Source organism: Anabrus simplex, chromosome 2 (genome assembly GCF_040414725.1).
Source record: "Anabrus simplex isolate iqAnaSimp1 chromosome 2, ASM4041472v1, whole genome shotgun sequence".
NCBI lineage: Eukaryota > Metazoa > Arthropoda > Insecta > Orthoptera > Tettigoniidae > Anabrus > Anabrus simplex.
In genome coordinates this window covers 262,229,971-262,249,292 of record NC_090266.1, presented here as the reverse complement: position 1 = coordinate 262,249,292, position 19,322 = coordinate 262,229,971, and the positions used below count along the sequence as shown (strand labels likewise).

Below are 19,322 nucleotides of genomic sequence, written 5' to 3'. Positions count from 1 at the left end.
AAGGTGAGCGAGTGACTAAACTACAAGTGTGCATCACTTCCACATCTCATTCTGTGTTCACGGTTCGTCAATACAAACTAGCACTCACAGCTAATGAAGACAAAAGGTACATCACAGATAACAAAATTAAAACATTACCATTTGGACATTACAGTCTTGCAGAGAAAAGAAGTATAACCAATGTATAGCTATCTTGCATAGTAGGTTTGCTTTTTTTGTGAGCACCTCCTCTACTTCCTCATCAGTTTGCCCTTCCGTATGTAAAAAATAATGTAATTTACTCTGTAGGTGATTATTAAGTAATACGAGGAGAAGCTCTTTTTTCTTCTGTGTTTACTTTAATCATTTTATTTTAGAAACTCTTCTGTATTTGATTAAGAAAAAAATTATGATCTTATAGAATTTCAAACTAGATAAAATTTCACTCGCTGTTTCTTTTATTCAATGTATTGTACTACTTTCTCTTTTAAAGTGCACTGTATACTAATTTTATTGTAGAAACTTTTATTTCTTCTGTATTTGATTAAGGAAAAAATGTAATCTTATAGAATTTCAAACTGGATAAATATTTCACTCACTGTTTCTTTTATTCAATGTATTGTACTGTATTTATACTTTCTCTTTTAAAGTGCACTGTATACTATTATACTGTAAGTTAACTTTCTATATATATTAAATTGCATTGTAAACCTTTATTTAATCTTTTTCTTTTTCGAAAAAATAAAATCCAAACTAGATGATCAAAAAGTTGTTAAAACGTTTTTCTTTCAAACTATCCTGCGCTGCCTCTCCTTTTATTCCTTTTACTCTAACTAAAGTAGGAGTAGGAGAATGAAAAAAAGAGAACATATTTATTTTTACAATCAAATTTATTGACTGAGAAACTACAGAGTTTTTTGTTTTTTGATATAAAATTTCGATTGAATCTTTGACTGCCACCACGAGGAGAGATCTGCAGAGACTGAATCTTTGACTGACACTGTGAGGAGAGACCTGCAGAGGGGAAAAAGAAAGAAAAATTAGTTGATAGCAGAATGAAACAGAAAAAGCAAGCAAGAAAAAGGAAACTTATATTTATTTTCCTTTACTTTAATAATTGTTGAAATAGTAAGTAATATCAAGCTCGGACGTTGTTGTTGTTGTTGTTGTTGTTGTTGTTGTTGTGGGAACCATGAGGAGAGACCTGCAGAGGAGAAAAAATAAATTAGTTGGTAACAGATTAAAACCGAAAAAGCAAGCAAGAAAAAAAGATGCCATTATATATATTTTTTCTTCACCTTAATAATTGTTGAATTAGTAGCTGAAATCAAGCTCGGACGTTGTTGTCGTTGTTAGCTCCTGAATCCTGACAAGCATGGTGTAAGTTCGCATTAAGATGATCTGGGAGATACAGCCAGAGCGCACTTAACTGATGTTGTTCCTAAATAGATAATACGTTTTCAGGGAAGAAAGCCCACTCAAATTTATTGAACCTGCTCACACCTTCTTTCTTAAATTTGTTTGTTACTGAACACACTATTCTCATCATACCATCTGACTATCTTAACCAACTATGAACTGCGTGAACGTTGAACATAGCACAGCTGCCTGAATGTCTTGCAACATGTGGTAAATGACGCGGACAGTCAACAGGGAAACACTCGTTACACATTGTTCTTAAATCGTGTACACCTTCTATAGTATTCAAGTCAATTATGCCTGTACGAGGATACTCTCGCAGTGCTAATAGACGTAATTCATTAACATAGTTGCATACAACCAGATATTGGTATTGTTGATCACTGAGAAGATTGAAAAACGACGTAAGCATGAAATCTAAATTAGGTACACTCATACCTAATAGAGCTGTACATAACACATTTGTACACGAATCTATATTACAACAGGCTATCTAGTAACATCCAGTAGGTAACTTCTGAATGTCAACTATCACTCCTCTGGGTTTTACATTCATGGTGTGCTTGATATCGAAGAACTGAAGCAGAGAATCCTCTCTCTCTCTCTCTCTCTCTCGTTTATATGCACTATTATAAAAAAAGGAAGAAAAACTCGCGCAAGATTATTGGATGAAAAATACTTCATACGTTAGAGGATTATAATGTATTATGCGGTCATGAATAATAATGCAAAGCAGAGTAGTGTTGGCTGGAATAGGTTCGTTTGTTTCAATTTCAACGCGAACATCTACAGAGGAAGATTTTATCGATTCTACATGTTCCATGCAATTAATAACAACAATAGGACAATGCGATTGAAATTCACTTCGTGATATATTCGGTTCGGAACGATTATCATCAAGCTGATAGTACGCATTACGAAACTTGATGAACGTATCATACAATTAACTGCAGTCGCTATTGTTAAAATTAGCTACAACCTTTTCATAGGGTTAAAAGTTTGAATTTAAGAATACGGCAACGGATCGAATATTTCAGTGATCGAACAGAGAAGACGAAGCATTAATTTCCTTACGATCGGTTTGAAAAGCAAGCATAAAAACTCTCGTTTTTTTATTTGTGACGTAGTCATAACAGTCCAATTAATTTTCGTTGAATTTGGAATAGTAGGTAACTCGTGATAACTCCACGATCGAAATGCTACAGGAATAGACGGATTTTTGGATTAACTTTATGCGTTTAACTTCTTCCTCGTCGGACAGTATTAGAGTTGGTAGCTTTATATACATTTTTCTTACTTTGACTTTAGCTGTATCTTCCGCGTTGGCTGAAAACAGTGCACATTTGTCATTTCTAGAACCGATAAAAATAAATTCATGTTTACAGTTTATGAATGGTTTCCTTTAGTATTCAAATAAACCGCAAAGAACACGCAGTGGGATGATTGTATGGGACAGATTTGTAGTTGCGTGGGCAATATTAGCTTCGTTTGGTGGTGTGGAAATTGAAGGAAAATATCTGCGCTTGATCTAACTATATCACATTCGATGTGAACATCAGCTTCAGAGGGTAAAAAGATATGTTCTTGGTTGTGTACAGGAACTCGAATTTCATCGTTGCTTTCATATTTCGTGCCCGCATACGGATGATAGCTCCTTACTTCCCGCCTGGCAACTCTGTTGTCAAATATTGCTTTGTCCGTTACGTTGAACATATTTCTCCTTGATGTTACCGTGAGTGTACACAAAAAGAGACTAAAGTAGTTTTGGTAGAGAAATAGAATTGATATGCTTCATCTCATAGTAGTCGGTAGCATTGTAAAAAAAATCTTTCCGTGTTCCTTTAATTTCCTTCGCATTTAATTTAATACGAATTTCATCGGAAAGGTTTGCTGCAAAAGTTTGATCGGAAACGGTTGAAGTTGAAGGTGCATCATCTGTGATTGATTTAACAATACCACCTTCTATGTAAACAACGGCTTCAGTAGTACAGGAACTCGAATTTCATCTTTGTTTTTATATTTTATATTTTTGACGATGTAGCAAGCGACAAACAACAGCACATGAAAGACTACTTTAGTAGAGGTCGACACTATATCGTGGATGTTTTTTACTTATGTCAGAACTATTTCTGCATTCCCAAACAACTTATTAGAGACAACGCTAATTTCATTATTCTGTTTAAACAAGATGCAAGAAATCTTCGTCATGTTTACGACGATCACGTGAACACCGATATGAGTTACAACAAGTTCACTGATTTATGGTATCGTTGTTGGTAGCAGTCGAAATTCAGCGTTCTCGTTATCGATAAGGATAGCGAAATAAGAAAAAGGTCGATATTGAAATTGATTCGATATATTTTATGAGATATAAATACCACAGCATTATCGAACTCATTTTCGAATTGTTGAGTAGAGAAAGAACATCACGATGGCATCAAACAACAGAACCAGTAACGTGTATGTAACGCGACCATCATCACGACATGATATTGCTACTAAATCATATGTAGATGAAAAATGTTAGTTATTACAAATTACGTAACATCAACATCTGACGGAAACTTAAGTATTCATGGTAAACGGTTAAAGAACGTCGGCAATCCTGTAAACATGGACGATGCTTGTAATAAAAATTATGTGTTAAAACCGTTAAGGACAGTATTAATAAAGAAGAAATACAACGTGTCATTTCAGATCTTAAAAATGAAATACAGACATATGTGAACTCGAAGAGGATGCAGTTGATTTTAAGAACAAAAGGCTGAAAAGAATAGCTCCAGCGATTAATGGAAACGAAGCAGTTTCGCTTGACACAATGCGTGCGCACACTAACCATGTGCAGAGAAATTTGCAGAAACGAGTTAACGACGTTTTTGCACGCATAGAATATGTTGACTCCCTTTTACGTGATATTGTGGAATATCACCATCCTTTAACTGACAATGTCATCAACATGAACAACAAGAGAATATCGGGTGTGGCAGATCCTGAAGAGGAACAAGATGCAATTTCGCTTTTAATTTTGGAAAAGCATACAAAATGTAGACTACTACAACTGAATGACGATGGATCGATAGATATGCAAAATAAACGAGTAACAAACATCGGCAAACCTATTCATTCGACGGATGCGATTAATAAAGCATACCTGGAAAAACATACAGCAGAGCGTGAAGAACTCGAAAAACTGAAGAATGAAATAAGCCATCAACAGAAACTAAACGTTGATGTGGGTGGCACGTTGAGTATGGAAAATAAGCGAATTACTAACGTACATAATCCGTTAAATGAGAAAGATGTTGCAAATAAAATCTTTGTAGAACAGTATGCAGCTGCGTGGAGAGAAGTCGACGAGTTAAAACTTGTCATATCTAAACTTCAGAAAAATTATCTACCAGTAGAATCTAACGGAGAATTAAATATAAAGAACAAACGAATTACAAATGTTGATTCACCTATCCACGAGCAAGATGTTGTTAACAAACAGTATTTAGAAACGTTTGCTACTGCAAAAGAAGAGTTTGAAGTGATGAAAAAGGAACTGCACAATAAACCAAGAAAAGCTCTTTTTCAAATTAACAGTCTACCATCAAATTAGTCACCAATATATATGCTACAAAATTGTCGACTTACGTATAAGCTTCCCAACACGGGTACAATTACAGTGTTAACAGTTTCACGTAGTTCTCAGGTATATGCGATGATTAATCACGAGAACAATCCAATGGAATTAGAAGTAGGTGCACCAGTTGCTGTAAAGGAAGGTGATGCAATTCAATTCCGCCTAAAAATCCAGAACAATGGAATACTAACGATCATCCGCTCCATATACTCATTGAATATAATATGAGTAAATCAATAGACGTTACACTTCAGTTAAAAATGCAGGCGAGTATAATGGATAGATAGATAGATAAAGCCTTTATTTTCTGTGGCGAAGTTAGGGCTCTTGGCCCTTTCTTACACTTAACCACACACATATTGTTATTATTCCATAATCATATTAAACCAATATTTAATTTATTGTGCAATAATATATCATTTTCACACACAATCACTCGTTCCACTCATACAGGTACTGCACCTTGCTGGAAGCACTTAACGAGGAACTGCTGGTAGGAGGTTTTAAATATACTTTTTGATGCAGCATCCTTGATGTCTTTGGGAAGAGCATTCCACCATCCCGAAGCGGTGATAGTAAATGATCGATGGTATGTGGTTTTTCGGTGGACAGGTATTTCTAGGAGGGACACTGAGCGAGTATCATGAGGATATAAAGAACCAAGGTGACGAAAATTGCTGGAGAGATAAGCAGGGATGTCTTCCGAAAGTACCTGGTACACAAGAGTATTTGCATGTAGTTTACGTCTGTCATGTAGTCGTAACCAAGATAATTGTTTATAGTAGGGAGAAACTCGAGCGTAATACCGTAAATCCATAACATATCTAAGACAAGCATTTTGAGTGCGTTGTAGTTTCAAGCTTAATTCTTTTGTTATATCCGTAAGAATTACATCACAGTAGTCAAAAATGGGAAATAATAATGATCGAACAAGTTGAATTTTTAGTGATCGAGGGAATACATTTCTGAAACGTTTTAAGGGGTGCAAGCCACAATAAACCTTTTTGCAGATATTCTTAACTTGCGCTGTCCAGTTTAGAGTTTCCCTTATAATAACACCAAGGTTAGAAACTGATTCACAATAAGGTATAACAGTATTATTTAAAGTTACGGGAGGAATGCAATTTTGTTTTAAAATGGGAAGACTCTTTGATGTACCGATGATAATGGCTTGCGTTTTATGGGGGTTTCATTTAAGATTGTTTTTAATTGCATAGCTATTAATTTGCTCAAGGTCAGCGTTTACATTACATATTGCTTGCTGTATATTATTAGTTCTAGTGTGGTAATAAATTTTCAGATCATCAGCATAAAGATGGTACTTGTAGTGCTTAATTGATCTGGTGATATCATTTATATATAAAGTGAATAGGAGAGGGCCTAGGACTGACCCTTGTGGAACACCCATATTATTTGTTCGCCACGTTGATTTATTATTATTTGCAACCACACACTGCCGGCGGTTTGTGAGGTAAGAATAGAAAAATTCCAGCACTTTCTGGCTAAAGTTTAAGGACTGTAATTTGGAAAGAAGCAACCTAGGATCGACAGTATCAAATGCGCTACTGAAATCTAAAAGAGTAAGTACTGTCACTTGTTTGTTTTCCATTGCATATCTAATGTCATCTGTCACTTTCAGCAGAGCTGTCATGGTACTATGTTTTTTCTTAAAGCCTGATTGGTAAGAGTCGAGTAAAGCATATTTATGTAAGTACGTAAGGATTTGTTCATGTACCAGGCGTTCCAGCACTTTGGACAAGGGTGGTAGGATAGAAACTGGTCGGTAATCTGAAGGAATACTGGGTCCATCCTTTTTTGGGATTGGGATGACGAGGGCATCCTTCCACGCCGTAGGGAAAATTCCTTGGGTTAAACAGTAGTTAATAATGTGTGTTACGATCGGCAGAATGGCGCCAATGATGTATTTGTAGAAAGACAGAGGTATACCATCGTGTCCAGCAGCATTTGATCTGAGAGAATACATAACTCGTTTTACGTCATTTACACCAACCTCTTTAAACACAAATGTATCTTGAATTTGCATAAAATGAATATTATTATTGTTATAAAAATTATTATTATTATTTGTACAGTTATGAAAATTATTATTATTATTATTATTATTATTATTATTATTATTATTATTTTTATTATTATTATTTGCTCTTACAGTGGATTCGGCCGACGTGAAGTGTAAATTTAAGTCATCAAGGGATACATTCGGCGCCTGCTTTAGTAACTTTCGACCTATACCCATCGTTCGTAATTGTTTCCATATTTCTGTCGAGTTCTTGCATTTCGATGCTTGACATATGTGTTTATATTTACTGTTTCTGATTAACTGTTTAACCCTGTTGCGGAGAACGCGGTAATTTTCAAAGTCATTAGCATTACCCGTTCGTTTAAACCTTCTGTACCATGAGTCACGCTTTGCCATTTCGGATTTAATCTCACTAGTCAACCACGGAGAAGCTGGTCGAGTCACCCGGATCTCTTTCTTGGGAGCAAATCTGTCATACAGTTCTAACACCAGATCAGATAGTTTATTTATTTTTACGTCAATATCATCCATGTGTAAAATATCGTTCCACGGCAGATAATATGCTTCGTGTCGTATTCCTTCCTTGTCTAGATTTTTTATATCCCTGCGTGTTATATATTTAGTTTCATATTTTGGCGTCTTTAATGAATAGCAGACATATATTAGATCATGGGTAGAAATACCTGGCACTGCAAGCTGTCCGTGATTTAAAACTTTCTGAGTATTGTTAGTTATGATCAAGTCAATCAAAGTAAGAGTCGTCCGGTTTACTGTATGTAGATGGTTAGTAGCATTTAGAGGTAGGATGTTCAGGTCTAAGCTAAAGAACATATTTTGTAAATGCAATGAGTCGTTTGTCGCGGTCAGCTGATTTGTATTAAAATCCCCAAGTATAATTATATTTTCGTACAGTGGAATTAACTTGGCTAAGCAAATTTCAAGGTCCGATATATGTCTTACGTCTGGGGGTTTATAAACTACTCCGATCAGTACTTTTTGATTGTTAGCCAAAACTTCTATAAACATAAACTCAGGTCGACTGGGAATTGTCTGGTCTGAAGTAGCCACTATTTTACTTTTGATGTCATTACGACAGTATATAGCACACCCTCCCCCTATACGTTTTCTTCGGTCTAGACGGTGTAAAGTCATGTTATTTAATTCAACCAGGCCTGAGTATAGTGAGGGTTGTAACCAAGTCTCAGTTACACATATGCAGTGCAAGGTATTACTATCATGAAAGAGGGACTGTATTTCGTCAATGTGAGCCATTAACGATTGCGCGTTAATATGACAACACTGTAGGGCTCGCCGATATCTTGAAAGACTTTCCCTGAGAATGTTTCCCACTGACGTTGTTGAAGGTTAGGGTGAAGGGGGCGACTGGGGAGGGGGTGGGAGCGGGTCACTGACATCAAGGTCACCACAATCGGTAGAAATAGCACTTGTATTGTGACTAGCCATTATCTAGAAAAGACTTCTGCTTACTCACCTTGTTCTCACCGCAAGTACTTCCAGGGGCACAGTCACATTCACTCACACACATACACGCACATTTACTTAAAACTACAACGTTATCCATTAATGCCATCTCAGTAATGAGTCCGTATCAATGCTCACTCGTGTTTTACATTAAACTAACAAGTTGTACCATTGTAGTAATTAACACCTTTCGTCCATTGTCACATAGCACAAGAATGCGACCGTCCTGGCTCCAGACACGATTTAAGCCAAAGTGATCTCGTGCACGATTTAAAAAGTTCTTCCTGGTACCCGTGAGCGTTTCCGTCAGGAGAAAGTGCGTGCCTTTTAGCCGACGTTTAGCTCTCCGAATGCGGTCACGATCCTGGTACCGCAGGAACTTAATAATCAGTGGGCGTTTACCCGTGGCAACCACATCAGCCGTTGTTCGCTTCGGAACACCTAAGCGATGGCAACGGTCAATGTCTGACATATTAAGCTCGATATCCAGTTTTTCTTTAATTGTTGATAATACTTTAGCGTATACGTTTTCACCTGGTGCTTCCGGGACGCCATGCAAAATTAGACAGTTTCGGCGGCTGTATTGTTCCGCTTCGTCCATCCGTTCTCTTTGCTCGTCCTGCTTTTCCTCTATTTTTAAAATATTGTTTTTTATGTCTTTCAGTTCACCAGACACTTTCTCTTGAAAAGCACAGAACTCCTGCTCCAGCCGCTGTAGTTTCTCCTCCCGGTTGGCGCTGCTGGTCGCCTCCTTGAGTTGGGCGCGAAAATGCTGCATCGCATCTTCAATTGCCGATACCTTTTGAACTACATCCCGTAGCGTCATGAATTTTGTCAGTATTGGACGGTGATTATTAAAACTATGGAGATTAGGTCGCGAATGGCACTTAGTTGCTGTTTATCTTGCAGATTTACAAGTTAGCCTTGACACACACTTTACACTATGACTGAGCTCTCCGCCATCTTGCTAGGATAAACTAGCAAAATTAAGAAAAGATGTAAAAAATATAACTCTCTTAAAGCAGATATGGCTTTAAACCATCTAAAGTTAGAAGAAACATTTAAACCAATAATTGAACCATTAAATAAACTGCAGCAGCTTACAGTTAACTCGAATGGATTAAATGCAAAGAAAAATCGAAAATTAAATAGTTATATAAGTGATGAAGAATGATCAGAAGAAGAAGCTCTCGAAAGAAAGGTAACGACTCTCCTGCAAAATTATCTTAACCCACAATTGAGACACAAAGCTGATAGAATATCTGCGGTTCGAGTAGCTCATGGAGAACTCTATTTAGGGAGTAAAAATGTACTGTTTTGCGATAACAATCTCTTGATTGACAATTTTAACTATCCTATAACTGAAGTTCTCATTGAATTACTATTTCATAAAGATCCGGACGCACAGTTGTATGATGATAAGGATCTGTCAGCTTACAGTCATATATTAAATTACACTAACGTGCACAGGAAACAGTATGACGCTGGCAAGCAAATGAGAGGCACAAAATCGCTCAAATTTCAAAAAATTATCAAGCCATTATTAGAAGATGCAAAAGTGAAAAAAAGGAAGGAACACACCGAAATTCGTGAGTGTACACAAATACAAACGTACATGAAGAGGATCAAAAGTAGCTAAGTGGAAAAATGAACAAAGAAAGAAGACCGAATTAGTTCATTGGAATGATCCAAACAATCTAGTGGAGAGACTGAAAAAGCTAATAGCATCTAGAAGTGCAGGTCATTCGTCACACACTAACGAAATCTTGACAATCGAAGAAGATCTTCGAAAATCGAGGTTTATCGAATAAATGAACACTGCGCGGTGGGACGATCTTCCGTTCGCAAATAAATTCATAGCGGTTAGATTCTCTAAGGATATTTCAGTAATCTATAAAATTGGATGTGAAGACAGAAGAAGCAACTGGCAACAACTGGCTATAGATCGACTTCGATTCATAAACGAATAGACGAGACAGAACGAATTCTTTTACCCATACTTTATGAACAAAATCAGAGAAGAAATAGCGAAAGAACTCCACGCTCATGGGCGAAAGAATTTTGAAAGACGGAACGTTATTAGCCGCGCGAGGGATGATTTGCATCAGGCTGATCTCGTTGATATGTCTCTGTTTTCGAAAGTTAATAGTGGATATAAATACATGTTTATTCAAAGTATGCATGGGCAGTTCCACTTAAAACAAAACCAGGAAACGAAATAGCGGAAAATATGGAACGCATCTATTCAAAATGTGAACGCTATCCAAAACATCTTCAAACTGACAGGGGAAAATAATTTTATAATAAGATTTTTCAACAGTGGATTACAAAAAGGAAAATTAAACACTATTCGACAGGGAGCAGCTTGAAGGCAAGCGTAGTTGAACGCTTCAATCGAACACTGAAGCAGTGGATGTGGAGGAAATTCTCGGCATTCGTATACTACCAAAACTATTACATGAATATAATAATCGAAAACATCGTACGATTGGTATGAAACCTATAGACGTCACAAATAATCCACAACAACTTGCAACTGTGTACAAATTACGAGAAATGAAGAAAAAGAAGTCTCCTTATCCACCAAAATTTAAAGTAGGTGACACAGTACGAATAAGTAAAATTAAGCGATATTTTACAAAGGGCTATACTCCTAATTGGAGTAATGAATCATTTACTGTAAGAAAAGTAAAAGAAACATTCCCGAGAACTTACTTGCTTCACAACTATCAAAATAAACCAATATATGGAGGGTTCTATGAATAAGAACTGCAGAAGACAAAACATCCTAAAATATACCTCATTGATAAAATTTTCCGCAGAAAGAACGCAAAGGTATTAGTCTCTTGATTAGGTTTTGACGCCACACATTATTCATGGATTCCGAAGGAATATGTATTCTAAAAAAAATCAATAGTAAGTACGTTAGTATAATATATATAATTTTGTTTTTAATTTTTTTACTCTAATGTCTGATAGATTTACCATCTTACAGTGAACTCTCTCTATTGTTGCAGATTTCCATTGCTCAAGAAACAGTGCTGTTTGTTTTGATGATGACAACGTTGGACATTACCTCAAGCAAGAAGATATTTTCGCTTCAACTATGCAAAATTAATTCGAAACATTTATGTAACATGTATCTTAATAAATTGTATTAAACAAAATTTAACTGAAGATAACTTATATTTTTTCCTAAAAAAATAGACTACTTTCTTTCTTTCCTAAAAAAAGGAAAGCAAAATATATACATATAGCTACGGTTCTTTTCTTCCTACTCCTTTACGTGTCTGTGTTAGTGCGATGTAAAAAATCTCTTTAATTAGTTTGTCTTCCTAAGAGCAGAAAAAAGCAAGAAAATAAAAGATATTTACACTCACTTATAACGGTTCAAATAAATTAAATTCTCGCCCTCCTCCAGGCTCTCCCAATTCCTATTCTTCAACTGTATCGAAAGAAAAAGTTAATGTAAAATTAAATCTTTCCCGATCCTACAATAGACGATTTCTTGAAATTAAAAAAGTTGAAACTCACCAATGATATCTTCGTCACTTTCATACGAGTCTATTAATTCCCCCAGCTCTATTAATATAGCGCTGCAGGAAAAGTAACAGAATTTGTGTATAAAGAATAGTGGGAAGTGCGGATTATCGCGCTGTGAAATGATATGAGTGTACAGACTAACGAAGTGCCGAAATTCTTCGTTAGTCAAATCTCTCATTCTATTTACAACAGCGCGTTCAAACGCGCCCTCCACTTCTCTAATATTATTTAACTCACACATTTCTTGTAATCTAATTACTTCCTGCAGCGCTACAAGTTTTTCGAAAAGACTTCGTTGCTCAGCTGTCATTTCCAAAGCTTTTCGAAACTTTGACGTACTTACAGCAAGCGAATCGCATTATATATACCCGTTCTAACGGCGACATGTAATTTGAAAAAACAAAACTAGTTTCAAAAAACCTGCTTGGGATCAACATCTGCTAGTAACCTGCGTGGCGTGGTGCACTTCAGTTTACACACCTTTTTTAGTAGCCTGATGGAGTGAAACCGTGGTCGAAGCTCGGCCATGACCAACAATGACCGCGAAAGAGGTAGGGCGTTAACCGGTTTAGCGAAAACTCCTTGCAGGAAATATCCGGTACTGATATTCACTACGAAGCGACGTTCTGCTTAAAACATATGTGAACGAAATCAAATTTTTACACACCATAAAGTCGTGTCTGGTAATATGATGTGAGATTATCTTACACCTAGCATTAATTTTTTTTATAAAACAAGCGAATTCGCTCACATCTTTAGTTAGCTACCCAGAAGAGATCAAGTTCGATCCTCCTCGTTAGCAAGCATAAAATAATTATCTCTAATGCGCTATTTTCACACTAGCCAACTGCTAAGGGAAGTGTACCTTAAAGCTAACTGGACTATACGACATGTCAGTGTGACGTAATGTCAACTGTAGCACACTATTTAAAGAAGTGTGTGAATAAATAGTAAGGTATTGGCAGCGTTGGCAACAGTGTGTGTGTGTGTGTGTCAACAATCATGGAACGACAAGTAAAGAATGAGTTTGGTGAGAAGAAAAACCGTGAAGCTAACAGTAACATCCAGTGTAAATGTGAAATTTGTACAACAAATATTAAACCTGATGTGTTACGTACTATATATTTCTCACTAGTAAGTGAGGCTATTCCATCATACTATACACATGGCAGTTTACTTCGAATTCCACAACATCTAACTAACTATTTACCATCTGGGTTTCTCTCAATATATGCTGCTAAAGATTTAGGTGAAGTATGGGAGTAACTTCCCTTCTATACAAAAGCGAAACTAGAAATAGCAGTTTGCAAACGTTGTGTAAGGCATTTTTGCCATAGAGAAGATGAAGTTGATAATTTTGACGGCCCGAATCCAGTGATTAAGGGCTGTGAGGCATGTAAGAAAGAATTTAAATATGTATTTTGAACTAACAGGTAAATAAAACAGTGTGATGTTCTACTTATTATTCGAGTTGCTTGAATAATCCTTCCTAACCTATATATGCAGACACATACTTTTTTCACCAAGCAAATGCTTTAGCATCGATTCCTTCCTCAGAATTTTTTTCTATCATCAAAGGACCTACCTGTGTAAGGTAAGGTAAGGGTTATTCTGCCCGAAGGCAGGTCCGAACCTCCGCAGAGGTGTTCCTGAGCCGGGGCTTACGTGCGGTAGGGTGGCCAGTTCCTTTCCGCTCCTCCATTCCCTTACCCCCACGAAAAGCGCGTGGCAACCCATCCAACTCCTGACCACGCCCAATGTTGCTTAACTTCGGAGATCTCACGGGATCCGGTGTTTCAACGCGGCTACGGCCGTTGGCACCTACCTGTGTGAGTGTGAAAAATTATAGCTTTTACTCACATACTGTCTCAAGTCAGAGGTTGATTAAAGAATAATTCGTAATATTTTATTTTAAAGAAGCCATGCTTTACAGTTTTTCAACCAATATTTCTGCTACGTGTCAGCGAGTTCTTTTGTTTTGTTGAACACTGTCGTGTTTGATGTCTTTGTTCACCGAAGTCCTTTGGTGTCGTTTTTATTGTATGTTTCTTATTCTACGTCATTTTAACTCGCGGTCAATTCACGTGCCCTTAACTGATTCATTAGACGATTTATTATTTCTTCTTCCGTGCTAAACACACACACACACATATATATATATATATATATATATATATATATATACGATATAATTGTGATGAGATAGCACATCTTGTGTCCGCCTAACCAATTAATTAGTTCAGAGATCGTAATGCATTTTTTTCAACAAAATATTTGTGTTAACCATCTTGGACAAATATAATAAGAAATCACTGACATGACACCTCCATGTATGGGCTGTTTGATCTCGAAGACTACAAACAGTTGACGACGTATCCAGTGAACTCTAGCAAAAATGGCGACCTGTTTTTATTCCGTATGTAAAAATTCGTACTAGAATACCTATTTTGTAACGATGGAATTTCTTAATCAACCTCTGATTTCAGACTTTATCTGAGTAAAGTAATTATTTATTTGTTTTTAACTAGTACACTGATATTTCATGGATGTCATTTATTCATGTAAGGTTAGTATGAGACAGAGAAAAAATACACATTTAGTAAACAATGCGTGTATTTAACGTCAAGATTTACGGCTGGATGTGCTTCCTGTCACCAACATGAACGATATGAGAGATAATCAAGATCATACATAATTAAAAGGTAAGTAGTTTAGAAAAAAATTGTATTTATTAAACTAAGCACTTATGTCTCCACCATCACTCCTCACCAGTGGGCTGGAGTCGTTAGTGGTTTAACTTCACTCAAAATTACAACCTGCCATGAACATCCTGTTCACCTTTCATGATAGAGGTAACCTTCCAACAAACTACAAAGCAAATCTTGTCTAGTAACAACCGCACTGAACCACTCCTTAGTGTTTTTCCCCTCACTCACAGTAGGGGAGAAGGAGAGGGGATTCTTTTTTACATAAACTAACATCCTGTTCACCTTTCGCCAGCAAGTAACCTTTTAAAGCAAATCCAGTTGCCGCATAGTTGCTGTACCTCGCCCACAACAGTAACCTTCAAGAAATAATTGCCTCCTACGTAAAGACCTCTGAGTGCGTAGTTATTATTTCACATGTGGCTGGCCTCCTTGACCAGTGAGAGGCACTCCAGCAAGTGACATTTTGAAGCAAATCCACTCACAGCACCTTGCCCACACCTTTCCAGAAATATTTACCTCTTACATAAAGACCTCCGGGTAAGTGTAGTTAACATTTCCCTCATGCGCCCTGGCAAGTGAGAGGTGTCCCCAAAAAATATAAATTTAGTAGACAATGCGATTATCTTACATGATAATTTATGTCTGGATGTCCTTCCTGTCACCAACATAAATAATTTGAGAGCTAATCAAGATCATAAATAATTATAGGTAAGTAGGGTAGGATTTTTTTTGTGATTGAACTAAGCAGTTAATTATACACAATAGAGTTTTTAAATATTTACTAGGAGAGTAAGGTTAATAGTTAGCATGCTTGCTCTCACAATACCCTTCGGTGAAAGATACTCAATCACGCACCATAACAAGTGTTGCTACCTATCACACCCACCCACCTAGGCATAGCAGTAGAAAGGTGCCGCGAGGAGCGACAGTCCACACTTGTGTGTAGCCTTGACAGCGAGAGGCCCTCTGTACAGGAGAGTACATTCCGGACGCGCCTTGGCAAGTGAGTGGCGTCCGCAGGGAGGGAAGCGCCCGCGCACGCGCAGAGGCAGCGCTGGGCCAGTCACCCCGTGGTCCAGACTCCTCATGGTCCAGTCTCCTCATTTTAAGCCTACTATAATGCTTCCAATATGTCAGGAGCTTACTCAGATCTTCAGGTCCGAATAAGGCAGTAAAGTCCCCTTTCTGAATACATTTCGTGTGCAGCACATTCATTAAATCTTGTTGATTCGGCTGCCGCAGAATGTTGCACTTCCACATTAGTTTACTCTGGCTTCGTCCAGGAGTTGATAATTACTTTTCTGCTTCAACGTACAGGTGGAATATTTTGAAGAAATTCTTGGCCAGAAACGGTACGCCATTGGTAAAATATTTATCAGAAAACAGAAAGTCTGCAAGAGTAGACGCTGTCAGAGCTCTGGTAATAGGTTATGAAGAAATACGACAATCGTTGTAAAACCTGCTTGTATACTTGAGGCACAAAATATTGAAACTAAATTTCAAATTTCCCAGACGACTTTTTCTATTAGTTGTGTGGAATGACATTTTTGAAAGAGTTGGCAAGTGTTCTAAAAACTTGCACTATGAAAATCTTAATCTTGAGGGAGGAGTGAAACAATAGAAAACCCTGGAAGGATTCATCAAAGCGAAAAGGGATGAGTGTAACATGTATGAGCAATCTAGTTTGAAAATAGGTGGATGTGATGTTCCAAGCTACTCAAGAGTAAGAAAACGGAAAATATTTTTAGATGAAACACGTGTGATTGAAGGAGATCTAAATGCAAGAAGAAAATTCAAAATTAATGTGTTCCTTAAAATAATGGACCCACTTTTAGGAAACTTAGCGAGAAGGAAATAAGCATATGAAGTCGTAGCTTCCAGATTTCAGGTGTTACCTCTATGACTGTCTTGATCATCCGAATCATCAGAAGTGAAGAACGCTGCTGTGAAGCTTAGTTCACTGTACCTTGAAGACATCAGTCAAGATTTTGTAAATGAGTGATTACACTTACAAATGTATGTTGAACACGAGCAATTACAAAACTTACCTAAACTGTATTCTTACATTAAGCTAAACAATTTGTCAAGTACTTTTCCTAACCTTGAAATTGCAGTTGGAATGTCTTAGACCTTACTAATAACCAACTGTACTGCAGAAAGGGATTTTTCATTTTTAAGCGAAAAAGATTTTTACTTTGAAAACCAACTTTGATGAAATTGTTCAAGAGTTTTCTAGGAAGTAGTATTATATGCAAGTAGCCTATAAAAACTTGTATTTTTAAGTGTGATCGAAATAAATTACAATAAATTAATGATAATTTATATGTGTCATACTTCTAGAAGTGTTTACTTACACACCAACTATCAAACTGAACCAACGGGTTTTAAAAAGATAAAAGCAGCCTGATTCTTATTTGGCCGATACCTTTATATGGCTTGGTAAATTAAATTATAAAAAATAACTTTATTTGCATAATGTGCTGTTTAAAAACTCATATCCTTGTAAACTGCAATACTTAATTTGTAAATAATTATTAATTAGAGAAACAGAAAAAGAGCGGGGGCAAAATATAGTATGCCCAGGGTGCTAACTACGCGAAATCTGGACCTGCCATCAATCAATCAATCAATCAATGAATCAATCAATCAATCAATCAATCAATCAATCAATCAATCAATCAATCAATCAATCAATCAATCAATCAATCAATCAATCAATCAATCAATCAATCATTCAATCAATCAATCAATCAATCAAGCAAGCAAGCAATTAGTCAATCAATCAGTCAATCAATCAATACTGATCTGCATTTAGGGCAGTCGCCCTGGTGGCAGATTCCCTATCTGTTGTTTTCCTAGCCTTTTCCTAAGTGATCGCAGAGAAATGGGAAAATTATTGAACATTTCCCTTGGTAAGTTATTCCAAATCCTAACTCCCCTTCCTATGAATGAATATTTCCCCCAATTTGTCCGACTCGTTGGCTGAATGGTCAGCGTTCTGGCCTTCGGTTCAGAGGGCCCCGGGTTCGATTCCCGGCCGGGTCGGGGATTTTAACCTTAATTGGTTAATTCCAATGGCCCGGGGGCTGGGTGTTTGTGCTGTCCCCAACATCCCTGCAACTCACATACCACACATAACACTATCCTCCACCACAATAACACGCAGTTACCTACAAATGGCAGATGCCGCCCACCCTCATTGGAGGGTCTGCCTTACAAGGGCTGCACTCGGCTAGAAATAGCCACACGAAATTATTATTCCCCCAATTTGTCCTCTTGAATTCCAACTTTATCTTCATATTGTGATATTTCCTGCTTTTAAAGACACCACTCAAAGTTATTCGTCTACTGATGTCCTCAAACGCAATCTCTCCACTGACAGCTCGGAACATACCACTTAGTCGAGCTCCTCATCTCCTTTCTCCCAAGTCTTCTCAGCCCACACTTTGCAACATTTTTTAACGCTACTCTTTTGTCAGAAATCACCCAGAACAATCGAGCTGCTTTTCCTAGGATTTTTCCAGTTCTTGAACCAAGTAATCCTGGTGAGGGCCCCATACACTGGAACTATACTCTAGTTGGGGTCTTACCACAGACTTATATGCCCTTTCCTTTACATCCTTACTACAACCCCTAAATACCCTCATAACCATGTGCAGAGATCTGTACCCTTTATTAACAATCATATTTCTGTGATTACCCCAATGAAGGTATTTTCTTATATTAACACCTAGGTTCTTACAATGATCCCCAAAAGGAACTTTCACCCCATCAACACAGTAAATAAAACTGAGATGACTTTCCCTATTTGTCAAACTCGCAACCTGACTTTTAACCCCGTTTATCATCATACCATTGCCCACAGTCCATCTCACAACACTATCGAGTTCACCCTGCAGCCACTCAAAATGTTGTAACTTATTTATTCATCATCATCATCCTTTCCCTTTGTCCAGCTGTAGCCGGGTAGGGGCAAATATGGTTCCTCTCCACTTTCTTCGGTCTTTCCACCACTCCTCCTCCAACACTGTGTCCCAGTCCAGGTTTCTTTCTATAATGCTGCGTTGGATGGTATCCTTCCATCTCAATCGTGGTCGTCCACGGCCTTCCCTTCCTTGGATTTGCATTTCCATCACCTTTTTTGGCATTCTTTCGTCGCTCATTCGCTTTATGTGCCCAAACCATCTTAGTCGGCTCTTCTCTATTCTATCATTCATTTTTTCCACTCCAATTTCTTCCCGGATTTTCTCATTCCTTATTTTGTCTCTTTTACTCTTCTGTATCATACTCCTCAAGAATTTTATTTCGGCTGCCTGTATTCGACTCTCATCCTTCTTTGTCATTGTCCAAGTTTCTGCTCCGTAAGATGTTATGGGTACTAATACATCTTGTACATAGTATCCTTTGCTTCCATTGGCACATCTTTGTCCCATAACATATTTCTTACACTATGATAGAAACAACTTCCTGCTTGAATCCTTTTACTAATCTCAGCATCCAGTCGAGCATTCTCCATTAATTCACT

At 37.3% G+C, this 19,322-nt stretch overlaps 1 protein-coding gene across 1 annotated transcript in view; it reads right to left on the bottom strand.

Annotated features, from left to right (window-relative positions):
• LOC136862771 (uncharacterized) overlaps positions 1 to 19,007 on the bottom strand; it is a 142,939-nt gene extending 123,932 nt beyond the window's left edge. Inside the window, exon 1 of the mRNA XM_068226513.1 lies at positions 18,997 to 19,007. The gene's annotated coding sequence lies outside the window, so the exon portion shown is untranslated. The remainder of the gene's footprint in view (positions 1 to 18,996) is intronic.
• Positions 19,008 to 19,322: the final 315 nt, after the last annotated feature.